Source organism: Schistocerca piceifrons, chromosome 6 (assembly GCF_021461385.2).
Source record: "Schistocerca piceifrons isolate TAMUIC-IGC-003096 chromosome 6, iqSchPice1.1, whole genome shotgun sequence".
Lineage (NCBI taxonomy): Eukaryota > Metazoa > Arthropoda > Insecta > Orthoptera > Acrididae > Schistocerca > Schistocerca piceifrons.
In genome coordinates this window covers 283,340,909-283,358,756 of record NC_060143.1, presented here as the reverse complement: position 1 = coordinate 283,358,756, position 17,848 = coordinate 283,340,909, and the positions used below count along the sequence as shown (strand labels likewise).

The window sequence follows — 17,848 nt, the reverse complement described above, 5'->3', positions numbered from 1 at the left end:
AACTGCAACAGTGTCAAATACGTCCCACACTAGCGTCCTCTGTGCTGTTTACAGACAGAGCAACGTTCGGGCGTGATGGCGTTTTCAACATCCATAATTTGCATGTTTGGAGCAAATATCCTTCACATGGCACATTTAATCTCGCTCATCAACTGCAGAGCTACGTGAATTTGTGCGCATATGGTATTGGTGACAGTTTAACTGGGCCATATCACCTATCTATGCCACGTCACGGTCACTGTCTTGCCTAGGCCATGTCAAAGTTTTCATCATACTTGGTCCACCTCTACCTAGGGATAGCAAAAGACGACCATTTAAAACCTATACCGGTATTTTAGCTCTGTTACAGTTAGCTCTCCACAGGACTGTCGTAGTTGATGGATGACGTGCCACTCACTACAAGACAGCGCATGTGTTTCCTGCGTGACGCGGCACAAGTATATTTCAGTCTTCCTGTGCGTCGATTCTTGAACCGACACTTTCCAGAAAAGTGCACACTACTGGCCATTAAAATTGTTACACCACGAAGATGCCGTGCTACAGACACGAAATTTAACCGAAAGGAAGAATATGCTGTGACATGCAAATGATTAGCTTTTCAGAGCATTCACACAAGGTTGGTGCCGGTGGCGACACCTACAACGTGCTGACATGAGGAAAGTTTCCAACCGATTTCTCATACACAAACGGCAGTTGACCGGCGTAGCCTCGTGAAACGTTGTTGTGATGCCTCGTGTAACGAGAAGAACTGCGTACCATCACGTTTCCGACTTTGATAAAGGTCGGATTATAGCCTATCGCGATTGCGGTTTATCGTATTGCGAATTTCCTGCTCGCGTTGTTCGAGATCAATGATTGCTAGCAGAATATGGAATCGGTGGGTTCAGGAGGGTAGTACGAAACGCCGTCTGGATCCCAACGGCCACGTATCACTAGCAGTCGAGATGACAGGCATATTATCCGCGTGGCTACAACGGATCGTGCAGCCACGTCTCGATCCCTGAGTCCACAGATGGGGACGTTTGCAAGACAATAACCGCTTGCACGAACAGTTCGACGACGTTTGCAGGAGTATGGACTGTCAGGTCGGAGACATGGCTGCGGTTACCCTTGACACTGCATCACAGACAGGAGCGCCTGCGATGGTGTACTCAACGACGAACCTGGGTGCACGAATGGCAAAACGTGATTTTTTTGGATGAATCCAGGTTCTCTTTTCAGCATCATGATGGTCGCATCCGTGTTTGGCGACATCGCGGTGAATACACATTGGAAGCGTGTATTCGTCATCACCCGGCGTGCTGGTATGGGGTGCCATTGGTTACACGTCTCGCATTGACGGCACTTTGAACAGTGGACGTTACATTTCAGATGTGTTACGACTCGTGGCTCTACCCTTCATTCGATCCCTGGGAATCCCTACGTTTCAAAAGGATAATGCATGACCGCATGTTGCAGGTCCTGTACGGGCCTTTCTCGATACAGAAAATGTTCGACTGCTGCCCTGGTGAGCACATTGTCCTGATCTCTCACCAATTGAAAACGTCCGGTCAATGGTGGCCGAGCAACTGGCTCGTCACAATACACCAGTCACTGTTCTTGATGAACTGCGGTATCGTGTTGAAGCTGCATGGGCAGCTGTACCTGTACATGCCATCCAAACTCTGTTTGACTCAATGCCGAGGCGTATCAAGGCCGTTATTACGGCCAGAGGTGCTTGTTCTGGGTACAGATTTCTCAGGATCTATGCGCCCAAATTGCGAGAAAATGTAATCACATATCAGTTCTAGTATAATATATTTGTCCAATGAATACCCGTTTGTCATCTGCATTTCTTCTTGGTGTAGCAATTTTAATGGCCAGTAGTGTATTGGTATTTGTGCTCCGTACCATAGGCTACTCGAGTCCCTGATTCGACCCCTTTGGAATGTGACGAGATATGTGCAACCCTGTTTACGAAACCACTTTTGATTCAGAAGAAGACCTCGTTGCCTGGATACTAGCAGTAGCAGTGGGGATTAAAGACACATCTGCGATCTTTGACCGCGGTAGACAGAACGTGATCCACCGGTGTATCCCACATTTAAAGTCGGCGGAGCGTTGTTGAACCTCTACTGTAAGCACTTGTCCATTGGGGGAGGATTGGGGGGTGGGGGAGAAAGGAAAGGAAAAGAAAGGAACTAATGACACCAGCTGCTTCGGGACTTCATGCGGGCCTGCCGGAGTGGCCGTGCGGTTCTAGGCGCTACGGTCTGGAGCCGAGCGACCGCTACGGTCGCAGGTTCGAATCCTGCCTCGGGCATGGATGTGTGTGTGGTGTCCTTAGGTTAGTTAGGTTTAATTAGTTCTAAGTTCTAGGCAACTGATGACCTCAGAAGTTAAGTCGCATAGTGCTCAGAGCCATTTGAACCAACTTCATGCGGAACGGCGACGAGGCGACAAGTCAGTATATGTGTCGGACTTGATCTCCAGCCCAGGATCTCCTGTTTACTAAGCAACTGCGGTAACCACTGGGCCATCTGGAAACAGTGTTTTCGCAAATGCGCAGACTGTCTCAGCACGCTCCCCGGCCGGCTACACTCCCACCTAGCGCCACGGGTCCGCACTTGCGCTCCATGTCCTCCATGCTCGCTAAATTTAGATCCTCGCTGGAGATAGGACGTAAGCAGGCATCCGCACTGAAGGCTGTGGTTTCATTGCCCATCGAGACGGATCAAATATTACGATACGTGATGTTAGTTCTTTGTGGTATGTCCGAAAGAAGACACCACACAATCATTTGTATGAACTAATTGTCTTGTGTTAATGTCATTGTCCTTGGTAATAAAGAGTAAAAGTTTATTCTTGTGTTACTTTTTGTTAGAAAACGTGTTTTCATTGTTCCATGCAAACTCCCGGGTCTGTTAATATGATTAATTTTCATCCAGAGAAAACTTCCTCTACCGTTGTTGATAATTCTTCCGGGTTATATGGCCGTGGTCCATGGAATTCTTCTATTCCTAACGTTTCGTCCAATACTACGTTGGACATCTTCAGAGGTATGGCTGGTCCTGTTGAGTCCTGCCGACTGACGAGTCGAGCGTCGGAGAGCGGCTTAAATACCGAGGAAAGTGGGCGTGGTCTTGCTTGCACATAGTAGCAGAGAGAAAACTAGTCAAAGATAATATGTAACCATCGATAATAGTCCGTCATAGATAAAAATCACGGCTGCTATTTTGAGGAAACCTAATACGTTGATAAAGTCTTCTACTTCCATTCCACAGAAGGATAAAAAAATGTTTTGCTAAGGAGTGAAGCTAAGTGTCCCAGGCTATATGGTTTACCTAAAGTTCACAAAATAAATCTTCCTCTGAGACCCATTGTTAGTGTGATTGATTCCCCTACTTATCAAATATCTCTTCTACAACCATACATTGGTAAGACTGATTCTTATCTGAGGAATTCACGTCATTTTATTGAGAAAATTGTAGGTCTAACCTTGGCTCTTGAAGACATTTTGGTCAATTTTCACATTGTATCTCTGTTTACTATGATTCCGGTCTGTGAAGTTATGGTTTACATAACGGAAGTTTTCCCTGAAGATTTGACCGCTCTGATTAAACGCCGTCTTACATCTAGCCAGTTTCAGTGGGATGAGGAGTTTTATGAGCAAGTGGACGGTGTTGCCACGGATAACCCGTTGAGCCCTGCGATTGCCAATTTTTACATGGAGAAATTTGAAAAATTAACGTGAATAAAACAAATAAGAAACCATGTTGTTGGTATCGTTATGTAGACGACACGTTCGTGGTTTGGACACACGGTAAAAAACCGTAGACGAATTTTTTGATTATCTTAATAGCATAAACCCTAAAATTCAGTGTACTATTGAAGCGGAAAAAGACCAGGCTATTTCGTTTCTCGATGTGTTAGTCATGAGACAGACCGATGGCAGTCTAAATCATAAAGTGTTTCGGAAGAGCACACATGCTGATAGATACTTACATAAGAACTCCAATCATCACCCACAACAAAAAAGAGGTGTAATCAAAAGTTTAGGGGACAGGGCGAAACGGATTTGTTCGCCGGAACAGCTGGATACGGAACTGAATCATCTGAAACAGGCCTTCGAAAGGAATGGGTATTTAAACAAAGAAATTAACAGAGTTTTAAGACCTTATTTAGCAGGCCAAAGGAAAAGGATGGTACACAACAATGGAAAAACACGGTGTCTTTACCTTTCATTAGTAAGGTTACAGATCGAATCGGTAAAATTTTGCTGAAACATAAAGTGAAACCGGTATTCAAACCTACCAGAAAAGTAGGACAAGTACTTCGTTCTGTTAAAGATAGAACGCCACCATTATCATCTAGCGGTGTGTATAAAATTCCGTGTACTTGTGGCAAGGTCTATATTGGTACTACGAAAAGAAGTGTGAATACGAGGGTAAAGGAGCATAAAAGTCTTTACCGACTGGGAAAAATAGATAAATCGGCCGTTGCGGAACATGCACTTCAGTCAGGTGACCATGTAGTTAAGTTTTCTGAAACTACAGTTTTAAGTGCTACCACGAACTATTATCCACGACTGTATAGGGACGCTATTGAAATTTATAAACATGAAGATCATTTTAATAGAAAAGAAGAGGACTTGTAATTAAGCGAGATATGGACAGTGGCGTTACAGAATCGATAAGTGATTTTTATTTATGACGGACTATTATCGACAGTTACATTTTATCTTTGACTAGTTTTCTCTCTGCTACTATGTGCAAGCTAGACCACGCCCACTTTCCTCGGTATTTAGGCCGCTCTCCGTCGCCCGACTCGTCAGTCGGCAGGACTCAACAGGACCAGCCGTACCTCTGAGGATTTCCAACGTAGTATTGGACGAAACGTTAGGAATAGAAGAATTCCACGGACCACGGCCATATAACCCGGAAGTATTGTCAACAACAGTACCATCCGGTCGTGAAAGCCTTCATTGTACTCCCTCTACCGGTTTAAAAAATCCGTCCACGAAAATATGGTACTAGAGGAAAATATTTGTTTCGGTGTTCAGCCTCCCAGAGTTTGTCGGTTTAAGTAAGTTTTACATCGTATAAAAAGGACTCGGAGGACGACCGTAAACGTCAGACGTGGCCGTCAGTTCTTCAAAAGGAGAAGATGGGAGGAGAAGGAAATAGAAGATGGAAGGAGAAATAAAGCTTGTTGTGGCCTTGGCGAGCGAGATTCTGGTACAGCGGCACAACGACCGGCGCACCGAAGGGGTCTGCTGCAGGAGCCGAAATAACACAGACGGCGGGCGCGTCGCACTGCCGCGGATCGAGAAGTCTGGTGGCGGCGGCGCGGTATTAATAGAGCAGGGAGAGCGGCCCGGTGCGCCAGGGGACAGCGGCGCGGATTGTCGGAACCCACTGCTGTTAACCGCTGCCTCTGCCGCTGCGCTGTGCAACCTTCCAGGTGCTCGCAGTGACATAAACGTAATCCCTAACGCGGATCCAGCCAAGGGTCTTCTGAAGCTACAGGCGATCTCCCTCATATTGCTTTTACTTGGCTCTTTTGTTACACATTCCTACTACTGTGACGTATAAAGCTAAATGTATAGGATTATACACCGCTACGCCAAAGAATCTGGTATAGGCATGCGTATTCAAATACAGAGATATGTAAACAGGCAGAATACGGCTTTCCGATTGGCAACGCCTATATAAGACAACAAGTGTTTGACTCAATCGTTACATCGGTTACTGATGCCACAATGGCAGGTGATTAAGATTTAAGTGAGCTTAAAAGTGGTCTTATAGTCGGCGCACGAGAGATGGGGCATAGCAATGAAGGGGTGATTTTCCCGTACGACCATTTCACGAGTGTACCGTGAATATCAGGAATCCAGTAAAACTTCAAATCTCCGACATCGAGCCGGCCGGTGTGGCCGTGCGGTTCTAGGCGCTTCAGTCTGGAACCGCCTGACCGATACGGTCGCAGGTTCGAATCCTGCCTCGGGCATGGATGTGTGTGATGTCCTTAGGATGGTTAGGTTTAATTAGTTCTAGTTCTAGGCGACTGATGACCTCAGAAGTTAAGTCGCACAGTGCTCAGAGCCATTTGAACCATTTGAACCATCTCCGACATCGCTGTGGTCGGAAAAGATCCTCCAAGATCGGAACCAACGGTGACTGAAGACAGTCTTTCAACGTGACAAAATTGCAACCCTCCCATACATTGCTGCAGATTTCAGTGATGGGCCATCAACAAGTGTCAGCAAGCGAACAATTCAACGAGAAGTCATCGATATAGGCTTTCGGATCTGAATGCTGTTGTTGACTGGAAACATGTTGCCTTCTCGGACGAGTCTCGTTTCAGATTATATGGAGCGGTTATACGTGTATGGGTATGGAGACAACCTCATAAATCCATGGACCCTGCATGTCTGCATGGTGCCGAACAAGTTTGTGGAGGCACAGTGTAATGGTGGGAGGCGTGTGCAGTTGGAGTGATATGGTGTGAGTTAACGTTTCGCTTTCATTTAAGTATATGGCCGAAAGAGACAGCCTTCAGGAATTGCGAAACGAAGCATGTCGTCCAGGACTGCGTGCTGCAATGAGCGCAGATTCGCCACGAAATGAGGAAATTCACAGGCGTCTATTGTGCTGAATGAGCCCTAAGTGCTGTAGTGTGTGAGTGAGACGAATGAGAACCTACATCATAGGGAAAACCCACAGAAGCTGTTTGTGGCCAGGGAGACATAGCAGTGTTAAATATGGTGGACCTAAGATTGGCCATAAAGGGAAACATATATGAAAACTATTTAATTCTGTAGTAATTCAGGGAATAAAGTCGCAGTAATTTTAATAGTACATCCTTCATAAATTTTCATGGTGATTCCAATAAAACTTAAATATTGATCGTATCTATAATGTTTAGGATTTACTGTTAAAGTGAAATAAACAAGTTTTGTAAGAAAGACCTATATGCTAAAATCTGAACGCTTCGGTCGATCTTAGCGATCGACTTTTCATATAGAGGCGCAGCATTAAAATGAGAGATGTTGTCAATCTCAACTCTGTAACTTCATTTGTTTAAAAGATATAGTAAATTCAAGTTATCAATATTTTCAATTAAACATCAGATCATCATTTCCTCCATACAAAACAAACGACAGCATGACACCTTATTGAATCATTAGGTAATAGAATATTTGTTGTAAAGTGTAGTGCGTAATAGTTACTTTTGTTCTTTAGTTATTTATCACAAAGCACATTGGTGCAAGGCTACTGGCCATGACATTCTAAGTTAAGAAGGAAACTGTATTGGTTTCATGTAAAAGAATTTGACGTTTATTATGTAATGGATATAATTGTAACTTCATTTAGAACATGAAAGTGGTCAAGCTTTGATTATTTAAATATGTTAAATTGTAAAATAATGTAGAATAAGCTGTAGCCAATCAGATGGACGGCTACAGCAAAGGGAACTCTCCTAATCAGTTGAGCGAGGATGTTCGGCGCGTAGGAAACGAGGCCGGGGACGGGCAGAGGGACAGTGCTGGTGGAGACGCGAAAGTGGACAGTCGGTCTTTAGATAGCTAGGAAGTGAAACGACTTAGAAAATTTCGCGTTGTGTGGTATCGCGGTACTTAGTCTCTCAGAGGTGAGCAGCCGCACGTCTGGTGTGAACTCTTAACTTTTCGTATAGTTAACGAGGTGGAGTACTGGACTTGTAATTCGCGATGAAATTGTGAATGATCGAACTGTATCAAATGGGTAAGCGCTCGCGTATAATAGTAATTCTAAATCCAGCCACTTACGCCATTATTTTGCTTTCTGGATAAAAATTATTCTAATCAAATTGCAACTGTGTGTCCTACATCATTAATGTGTAGTGAATTTAGCTCCCGATATTATTATCACTGTTGATTGTATGTTACACACAATTTCGCAAACTTGCAGTCAGCTAGACAATTTAACCAAAGGGTCACAAGTGGGTAATTTAGGGCGTGTAATGCGACATGTGCAGTCAACCCCTAGACGAGTTTGAGCCAAGACATTCCTACGAAGAGGAACCGCATGTGATCCCGAAGATCTTTGGGATGTTAGCACGCAATGGGACCCCTTATACGTCTAGATATAGCTCTGACAGGTGACACGTACGTAAACACCCTGTCTGATCACATGCTTCCATTCATGTCCACTGTGCATTCCGATGGACTTGGGCAACTGCAGCAGCACAATGCGAAACCCCACACGTCAAGAATTGCTAGAGTGGCTCCAGGAAGACTCTTCTAATTTTAGACACTTCCGCTGGCCAACAAATTCCCCAGAAATGATCGTGATTGAGCGTATCGGGGATGTCATGCAACGTGCTGTTGACAAATCTCCATCCCCTCGTATCTTATCGATTTATGGACAGCCCTGCCGGGTTCATGGCGTCAGCTTCTTCCAGCACTACTTCAGACATTAGTCGAGTCCATGGCAAGTCGTGTTGCGGCACTTCTGCATGCTCGCGCGTGCCCTACACATATTAGGCAGGTGTACCAGTTTCTTTGTCTCTTCAGTGCATATTGTACTGCGGACTGTCAGGCTCATTTTGCTTACATTTAAAGTAAATGTTAATACAGCATCCGGTAGGGAGTAATGGAAAACTTCGATATCAGAAATATTCAGTAGGAGTGGGCTAACACTCCTCAACATGTAGAATCAGTTGTATCGATTGGTACATGGAAACGACACCTCAAACAAGATTTACGTACAACAGAATATGCCAAACAGAACAATTTCTCTGGAAACGGAAAGTAATGGTACAATCAGATACGGAGCGATCACGGGAGAAACATTCGCGACGCTACAATAACTTAATAGAAAGGAAATGTCCCAGAGAAATACACTTCACAAGAGGACGTTACGGACATAAACCTTTCAGTTTTCTTCTTACTTTGTCCACCTCTACCTAGGGATGGGAAAAAATGACCTTTTAAAATCGATACCGGTATTTTAGTCCTGAGTAACCGGGATTTTTCGGTATTTTTATGGTCTCGCTTATAACAGGTTTTTCTTATTTTTAATTTTTTACTACTAACCGAACAAACAAACGAAATATCAATTAGCCATAGCAGCGGGAGTAACATTTTCTGCTTTTAAATATACATTTAAAAAAAAATAGGAGTAATTTTATTCGTAAAATTTCCATTCGTTTCACATATTGTGTTATTATAGAAAATGGGAAAAACTATCAGTGCTATTTTAATAACAATGTCGACAAAGACGAGCAAGAAACGAATGGCGTAAGAACTGGTGCAGCGCTGCTCAGACAATAATGTGGCCATTGCCGTGTCTCGTGGCTTTACAGACGCCTTGCACATGCAGTGTGCAAGACTGGCCCCCGTCTGGTCTATACGGCAGGTTCTCGCTGTTGCCGCCGGACATCCGGTGAACTGCAGAATGACACCGACCCTAATCTGGAAATATTTTCACCAAGCAGCGTAGCAATGAAGTACACTTAAGAGCAGAGTTTCAAAAAAATTAGACTCAATAGGACAACAAATCAATAGGAGAATACTGGTCATTTTTTGAAGTATTTAACCGCGTATCACGTTCCGAGAAAAGTAGTGAGCGGTGAACGGACTAAGTTTTCTTTTATTTGCCTATTTAGTTTAGTAGTTTGATAATGGAATCTTGAAAGCGAGAGACTAAAAAATTTTGAATCTTTGTTCTATTTCTACGTTTATTACATGAAATGACAGGAATAAAAAACAGGAAATCGCTTGATTCCGAAACCGGTTATTTTGAGAGGTCTTCACAGTTAGTTTAAAGTGGCAATGGAAATACCGATATTACTGAAAACCAATTGTTTCAGTGATAACGGCTATCGCTACCTCCACCTAGGCAGAGGTGCACCAATTCCTTGTCCTCCACGCTCTCCTTATCTAAACTCACAAGACATTTATTCGTGGTGGTATTTGAAAGCTCCTTTAAGGCTGTGAAACAGTACGCAATTCACCAGAGATACGTCATCGCGTCTGGGATTCAATGCGATTCCAGGTTGATGCTTGTATCCTTGCTAAAGGAGGGCGTTTGGAAAATATTGTATCACACTACATGGCGGGTATATTATACTACACTATTCTCATACGTTCTTTTCCTGTGTGTTTCCCATGATTAATGTGATAATGATGAGACGTAGAAAATGAGCTATAAAATTGAAATAAAGCGTTTTCGCACGAATGTCGTTATAACTTTCCTGTATATTCTATTTGTAAGGAGTGTTCCCTCAAAATTTGACCACACCTATTTGTTATCCTCTCTATAGTGAGTAAGACACTGTGCATGAAAGGCAAAGTTCCAGGTTAGAACTGTAGTCCAACAAAGAGCTGAAAAACAAAGCAAACTCCCATACGGAGTGAAAGACTCATCTTACAAGGTGATTTATTATTGACAGGCTATTTTAAATATATTAAAAGCTTGAGTTACTTTTGGCCAGAGTTTTTGGAAGTTATAATCTTCACCAACTTTTAGTGTTATCTTTCCACTGTGACGCCGTTACCCGTTCATACAGAGACAAGGCGTCAGCAGTATCAGCGTTATCACCCAGAAGGTCTCTGACATACGGGAAAAGGAAGACGAAAGTGTGGTAACTTGTCATCGATAACGATGTCGTTCACAAAGGGGGTAAGGATTCAGATGTGGCACCATGTCGAAGTTCACACAAGACACGTAAACAAATATCGAAAATAACACTGGTAGGTCAAACACTATCTCTTGATACCTCGCCACACCTACTGCGCAGTCATGACAAGTGACAGAAAATATTATGAAGATGGATCTCAAAAAGATACAAGGTACAGCGTAGTTGACGAGGTTGTACTTCTGATCTTCAGAATTCTGAATCTGAGAAGGATTATACTACTGTATTAGACGATTCGCCAGTTCACGTAACACCAGTAAAACTGATAAATTAGCAAATCCTAATTCCATAGGTCTCGTTGTCGCTTTCTTCTTGATGACACAAAATGAGTAGTTGGCTGCAAGCCACAGCACGTATTATTTTCTGTCTTCAGATAAAATGTGTCGTTCCCCTATGTAATGTGTTGCCTAGTGTTACAGGAGTTCCTATCGTCGCGCATCGGTCTTTTCATATGGCGTCACCGTGTTGTATCCATCAGTCTCTTCTGTCGTTTCCCTGTGTAGAGTTCAGTTAAATCATTATATACACTGATGTGACAGAAAGTTATGGGATGCACATATACAGATGGCGGTATTACCGAGTGCACTAGGAATCAAAGGGCAGTGCATTCGATGAGCTCTCATTTGTACTTAGGTACTTCGAATGAAAACTTACCGACGTAATTATGAGCGCTCGCCGGGAATAAACGGGCTCTGAACGCACAAGGGTAGTTGGAGCTGCTGACATGGGACATTCTATTTCGTAAATCGTTGTTGTCGTTGTTGTGGTCTTCAGTCCTGAGACTGGTTTGATGCAGCTCTCCATGCTACTCTATCCTGTGCAAGCTTCTTCATCTCCCAGTAACTACTGCAACCTACATCCTTCTGAATCTGCTTAGTGTATTCATCTCTTGGTCTCCCCCTACGATTTTTACCATCCACGCTGCCCTCCAATACTAAATTGGTGATCCCTTAATGCCTCAGAACATGTCCTACCAACCGATCCCTTCTTCTAGTCAAGTTGTGCCACAAACTCCTCTTCTCCCCAATCCTATTCAGTACCTCCTCATTAGTTATGTGATCTACCCATCTAATCTTCAGCATTCTTCTGTAGCACCACATTTCGAAAGCTTCTATTCTCTTCTTGTCTCAACTATTTATCGTCCATGTTTCACTTCCATACATGGCTACATTCCATACAAATACTTTTAGAAACGACTTCCTGACACTTAAATCTATACTCGATGTTAACGAATTTCTCTTCTTCAGAAACGCTTTCCTTGCCATTGCCAATCTACATTTCATATCCTCTCTACTTCGACCATCATCAGTTATTTTGCTCCCCAAATAGCAAAACTCCTTAACTACTTTAAGTGTCTTATTTCCTAATGTAATTCGCTCAGCATCACCCGACTTAATTCGACTAGATTCCATTATCCTCGTTTTGCTTTTGTTGAAGTTCATCTTATATCCTCCTTTCAAGACACTGTCCATTCCGTTCAACTGCTCTTCCAAGTCCTTTGCTGTCTCTGACAGAATTACAATGTCATCGGCGAACCTAAAAATTTTTAATTCTTCTCCATGGATTTTAATACCTACTCCAAATTTTTCTTTTGTTTCCTTTACTGCTTGCTCAATATACAGATTGAAGAACATCGGGGAGAGGCTACAACCCTGTCTCACTCCCTTCCCAACCACTGATTCCCTTTCTAGGGAACTCAATATTCCGAGATCCACAGCGTCGAGAGTGTGGTGACTGCTAAGTGTGCTGAGGAATACCTCCCACCACGGACAAAGCAGTGGATGACAGCTTTCAGCTTAAAGACCGAGAGCAGCGGCGTTTGCCCAGAGCGGTTAGCGGTGACAGAAATTCAACACCGCGTGAAATAACCACAGAAATCAATTTGGAACGTACAACGAACGTATCCGTTAGGACAGTTCGGCAAAATTTGGCGTTAGAGGGCTGTGGCAGCAGACGACCGACGCGTGTGCCGTTGGTAACAGAGTATCGCCTGCAGAGCCTCCCCTGGGCTCGTGACCACATCGGCTGTACCCTAGACGACTGGAAAACTGTGGCCCCGGTCAGATGTGTTTCAATTTCAGTTTGTAAGAGCCGAGGATAGGATTCGAGCTTGACGCAGACCGCATGAAGCCAGAGAAATCTACTCTGTAGGAATCAGCATAACTTGTGTGCTATTTTTTGATAAACTTTAAAGGGAGGAGGGTGAGAGAGAGTAAGAACCATTTTGAGGAGTTTCATAATTATTGTTATCTTTCTTCTGAACGCTATGTAGCACATCAGCGGCGTATTCCATCTGGTCAGTGAATTATGTATACTGAGTTAGAATTCTATTGTTTTTACATATATTTTTGCTATTTGTGTGGAATGTATTGCCTTCTACAACATTTAGTTGTCAAGTTTTGATTCATTGCTATACTTCCTTTAATACACCCAGAAATGTTGCTAGTAGCATCATATGAGCAGTGCACGAATTGTCAGTTCTTCATTCTTCGCTGATGTTTCTCAACACAAACAGCTTCTAAGGCCTTTAGTAGGAAAAAGAATATAGGCTTGATGGTAGGAATGAGAAAAGAGGAAGACTACTTCAGTTCTTCAGTGTATTTCAACTAGTAATAGGGAATACTCCGTTCAAGAATCACAAAAGAATGAGGTGTACTCGGAAGAGGCCGGGGGGTATGGGAAGATATCAATTGGATTATATCATAGTCAGAGATTCCCAAATCAGATATTGGATTGTAAGGCGTATCCATGAGCAGATCTATACTAAGATCACAATTTATTAATGATGAAATGTAGGCTGCATTTTAGTGCACTTGTCAGAAAGAAACATTTCTCAAAAGGCTACAATATGATTTCTTCCAACTATGATACTGTTATGGTATTCAGAAGCACCAAAGAATGAAGTTACCTGAGACTATAAATATTACGATAAGGAAAATCTCAGTAAGCAACTCAGTTGAAGTATGGACGTATCTAAAAGGGGAGGTCAGGAAGTTGGAAAGAGAAACATAGGTACTACGGAGGTAACAGCAGAAACCCCGTATTACAGAAGAAATACTTCAGGTGTAGATGTAAGAAGGAAGTACAAAGACGTTCAGAGAAATTCAGGAATACAGAAATGCAAGTCACTTAGGAATGAAATAAATAGGAAGTTCAGGGAAGCTAAGGCGAAATGTTTGCTTCAAAAATTTGAAGAATTAGAAAAAGGAATTACTGTCGGAAGGATTGACTCTTCATACAGGAAAGTCAAAAAAACCTTCGGTGAAATTAAAAGCAAGGGCGGTAACATTAAGACTGCAACGGGAACTCCACAACTAAAAGTAGAGCAGAGAGCGAATAGATGGAAGGAGTGCACTGAAGGCCTCTGTGATGGGAAATTCTTGTCTGATGATGTGATACAAGGAACAAGAGTCGATAGAAAATAGGAACTCGAGAATTACGGCTTCGGAGAAAGTCATGGGAGAGGGATGTCCACATATACAAAACCGGCTGCTACCGCGGACACCGTAAAAGGGCAGTGCATTGATGGAGATATCATTTGTACTCGGGTGATTCACGTGAAAAGGTTTCCGACGTGATTACGGCCGCAGATGGGAATTAACACACTTACAATACACAACAGTAGCTCGAGCTAGAGGCATGGCACATTCCATTTGCCAGCCGGAGTGGCCGAGCAGTTCTAGGCGCTACAGTCTGGAACCGCGCGACTGCTACGGTTGCAGGTTCGAATCCTGCCGCGGGCATGGATGTGTGTGATGTCCTTAGGTTATTTCGGTTTAAGTAGTTCTAAGCTCTAGGGGACTGATGACCTCAGAATTTGAGTCCCATAGTGCTCAGACCCATTTGAACATTCCATTTCGGGAATCATTAGGAAATTCAATATTCCGAGATCCAAAGTGTCAAGAGTGTGTCGAGGATACGGCATTTGAGTCATTATCTCTCGCAATGGACAGCGCAGTGGCCGGTTGCTCTCATTCAACAACGGAGAGCAGCGGCGTCTGCGTGGAGTTATTAGTGGTAACAGAAAACCAACACTGCATGAAATAATCACAGAAATCAATGTGGAACGTACAACGAAGGTATTCGTTAGGACAGCGCTGCGAAATTTGGCGATAACGGGCTATGGCAGCAGACGACTGAGCAGAGCGCCTTTGCTAACAGCACGACATGCCTATAAGCGCCTCTGCTGGTCTCGTGACCATATCGGTTGGACCCTAGGCGCCAAGAAAACGATGTTCTAGTCAGATGAGTCCCGATTTCAGTTGATAAGAGCCGATGGTAGGTTTAGTATTGGCAGAGACCCCACGAAGCCATGGACCTAAGCTGACAATAAGGCACTGTGCAAGCTGGTGATGGCTCCACAGTGGTGTGGGCTATATTTACGTGGAGGGGACTGGGCTCTCTAGTCCAACTGAACCGATCATTGACTGGAACTATTTATAGTCGGTTACGTTTTAGTATATTGCGTTAGGAAGTTGATAAAACATCTGTGGGCTTTGTTGCTGTTTCTTAAGACTTCCAGTTGATGGCATCGGCCTTGTGACTCGCAGAGCTACATAAAATGTATCCGCTCACATACCTGCAAGATATATGGCTCCTCTGTGTCAAATTTTACCGTGGTCAGATATTTTCCTTTTTGTCACTGAGTCGGTTCATTAGTCCTCTTCAATAGAATCTCGTCTGTCGAAGCCTCTATCAAGTTTTTGCAATAGTAGATTGTCTGTTTTATAACATTGGGCACATGCGTTTGTTTTTATGTCTTCCTTTTTAACAGAATGTTCATGAATCATAAACTTACTTTCCCCAATCTGTATGACAGCGAACTTATTGTGGAGTGAAACAGAATCCGGAGGATAATGTGTTACTGCCGCCTATATTGTAATGCAATGTACAGACAATAGTGCTTCTTATTTCTGATGGCATGGACGCAAGCTGAAGTTTAATAATTCGACGTCACAGTAAGAACATTGGCATACAGGCTGTGGTAATACTTTTATGTTACCTGAAAATGATCAGATAATTGAATATTTTTTCTTAAATAACTACGAAGTGTCGAGCACCGCCTGCATAAGAAGACAACTGAATGTCTTTTCTTTTCTGGTGGAACCCACATAATGTCTACTTGTCTAGAAGGCGTCCATAGGAGCTACCAATCTGAACTTGACAATCGATAACATTTCTGTATGTGCACCCTTCATGGGACACTGGATTTTAGAACAGCCAGGTGTTCTACATCTCAACCTCGTATTGTCCTTGCTGTTCAGATATTGATGTTGCAAAATTTTTAACATTTCCGTGATTCGAAACGACTTCCTCGACACTGAGTCCCACTGCTTTAGCATGAATTAGCGGTCTCACCCACTGAAGTAAGTTCATATGTTACGAATGCTCATAGTACATATAAAGACAACAAATCAGGTACTCTGTATGGATTAGAATGTTCTTTTTTTTTTCTTTTTGAGAGAAAAGAAGCTTGCTATTACGGGCTACATTTCACACTCATATCAATGAAATGCTCCCGCGTTAGAAATTATAATCCCTAAAGGCGGTTAGAAGCACGTGATCTCTACCGTAGTGCGGAAATGGCACCTGTCGGGCTACTAGCCAACTGGTCATTTGATGTCCTCGGATGGCCTAATGAAAGGATGACTGTTCGCGGTATTCATGAGAACTGGATTCGTATAACGCACTGACAAGTTTTCTGCTATCCGAAGAGATGAATGAGATTCCTGTAACTGCAGTAGCGAACTCACATTTCTGACTTTATCTTTTCCCTGGTGTTTACCATCCACCCGACCTGTGATGCAGTGTGTCTGCTCCACGAACCACTTTAGCAAGTAATGATTTCGAACACAATCCTTTGTAAACACTCGTCCTTTTTTTTATTTTATCGGAGAGACAATGCAAATATCTCCCTATAGTACCACAGGACGATTTTTTTCGACGTTCTTCTTACGGACATTTACCTGAAGATTGTATACCCTGAAAGTTAAGTACTATACTACCCTGAAATTGAATGCCTTACGTACCAGAAGTGTTTGCCCAAACAGGATGACACCACATGGAAATCAGCCAAAGCGCCAAAGTTAACGTTATACATGTCCCATGTCAGCACTTAGTAGAATAACACAACACCACCACTGTCTGTAGTAGTCAGAAGTAACGTAATCGGTTTCAAGGTTTTAATTAGTTTTGGAGCCGTGTAAAAAGCGGGAAATCCTGGAGTGCTAAAAATTACGCGTTTGGGACGATATAAGAATAATAACGCGCTAACTGATGTCGGCCACTGTTTCAACATTCTTCACTCATTAGAAAATAACAGTCTCTTTACAAGTATTCCCAAGAATTAGAAACCCTGAAAACTTTGTCTTTGTGGAGACTCATAGCCTTTAAGGGCTTGATAAAAGAATACATGGCCCCTAGTACGTTGTAATGTAGACCATCTTTATTTAAATCGTGCGATTAGCTAATTTCGGCGATTTGCCATTTTCAAGCAGATGTGCAATATTACGTATTACATGTAGTGACCATGAAATTATTTTTTAGTACTCATTGAAAGTAGACTAAATTTTCCATCCTTAGACTGCGAGTGGATCTACGTTAACGTAACAGTTTTAAATATCAGCTTGGGAACTTTGCTGAAAGTACTACTACTTAGTACATAGCGCAGAGTTCCCGACATGATGGTTACAGTTTTACGTTAATATGAATCAATTCACAGGGATGGAATATAACACCTACTTTTTACATGTAATGAAAAGTAATTTAAGAATAACGACATGTAATACGTAATATGCCGCGCGGGATTAGCCGAGCGGTCTGGGGCGCTGCAGTCATGGACTGTGCGGCTTGTCCCGGCGGAGGTTCGAGTCCTCCCTCGGGCATGGATGTGAGTGTTTGTACTTAGGATAATTTAGGTTAATTAGTGTGTAAGCTTAGGGGACTGCTGACCTTAGCGGTTAAGTCCCATAAGATTTCACACACATTTGAACAATACGTAATATTACACAAGTGTTTGAATAGGAGAAGTCTTCAAAATTCGCTAATCTCACTATTTTGATTAAAGATTGCATCACAGCCTACTACGCAGCACGTTTTCTTCAGTTAGGTATAAACCCATTTTCCTCACACCCAGCTCATTGGGACGTGTTTGAAACGAGCCTCGAGTTGTAAAATATCCGCCTTT

At 43.0% G+C, this 17,848-nt stretch overlaps 1 long non-coding RNA gene across 1 annotated transcript in view; it reads left to right on the top strand.

Annotated features, from left to right (window-relative positions):
• The window catches only part of LOC124803032, a 1,832,333-nt gene that overhangs the window by 72,402 nt on the left and 1,742,083 nt on the right, over nucleotides 1-17,848 (top strand). The gene's annotated exons all lie outside the window — the stretch shown is intronic.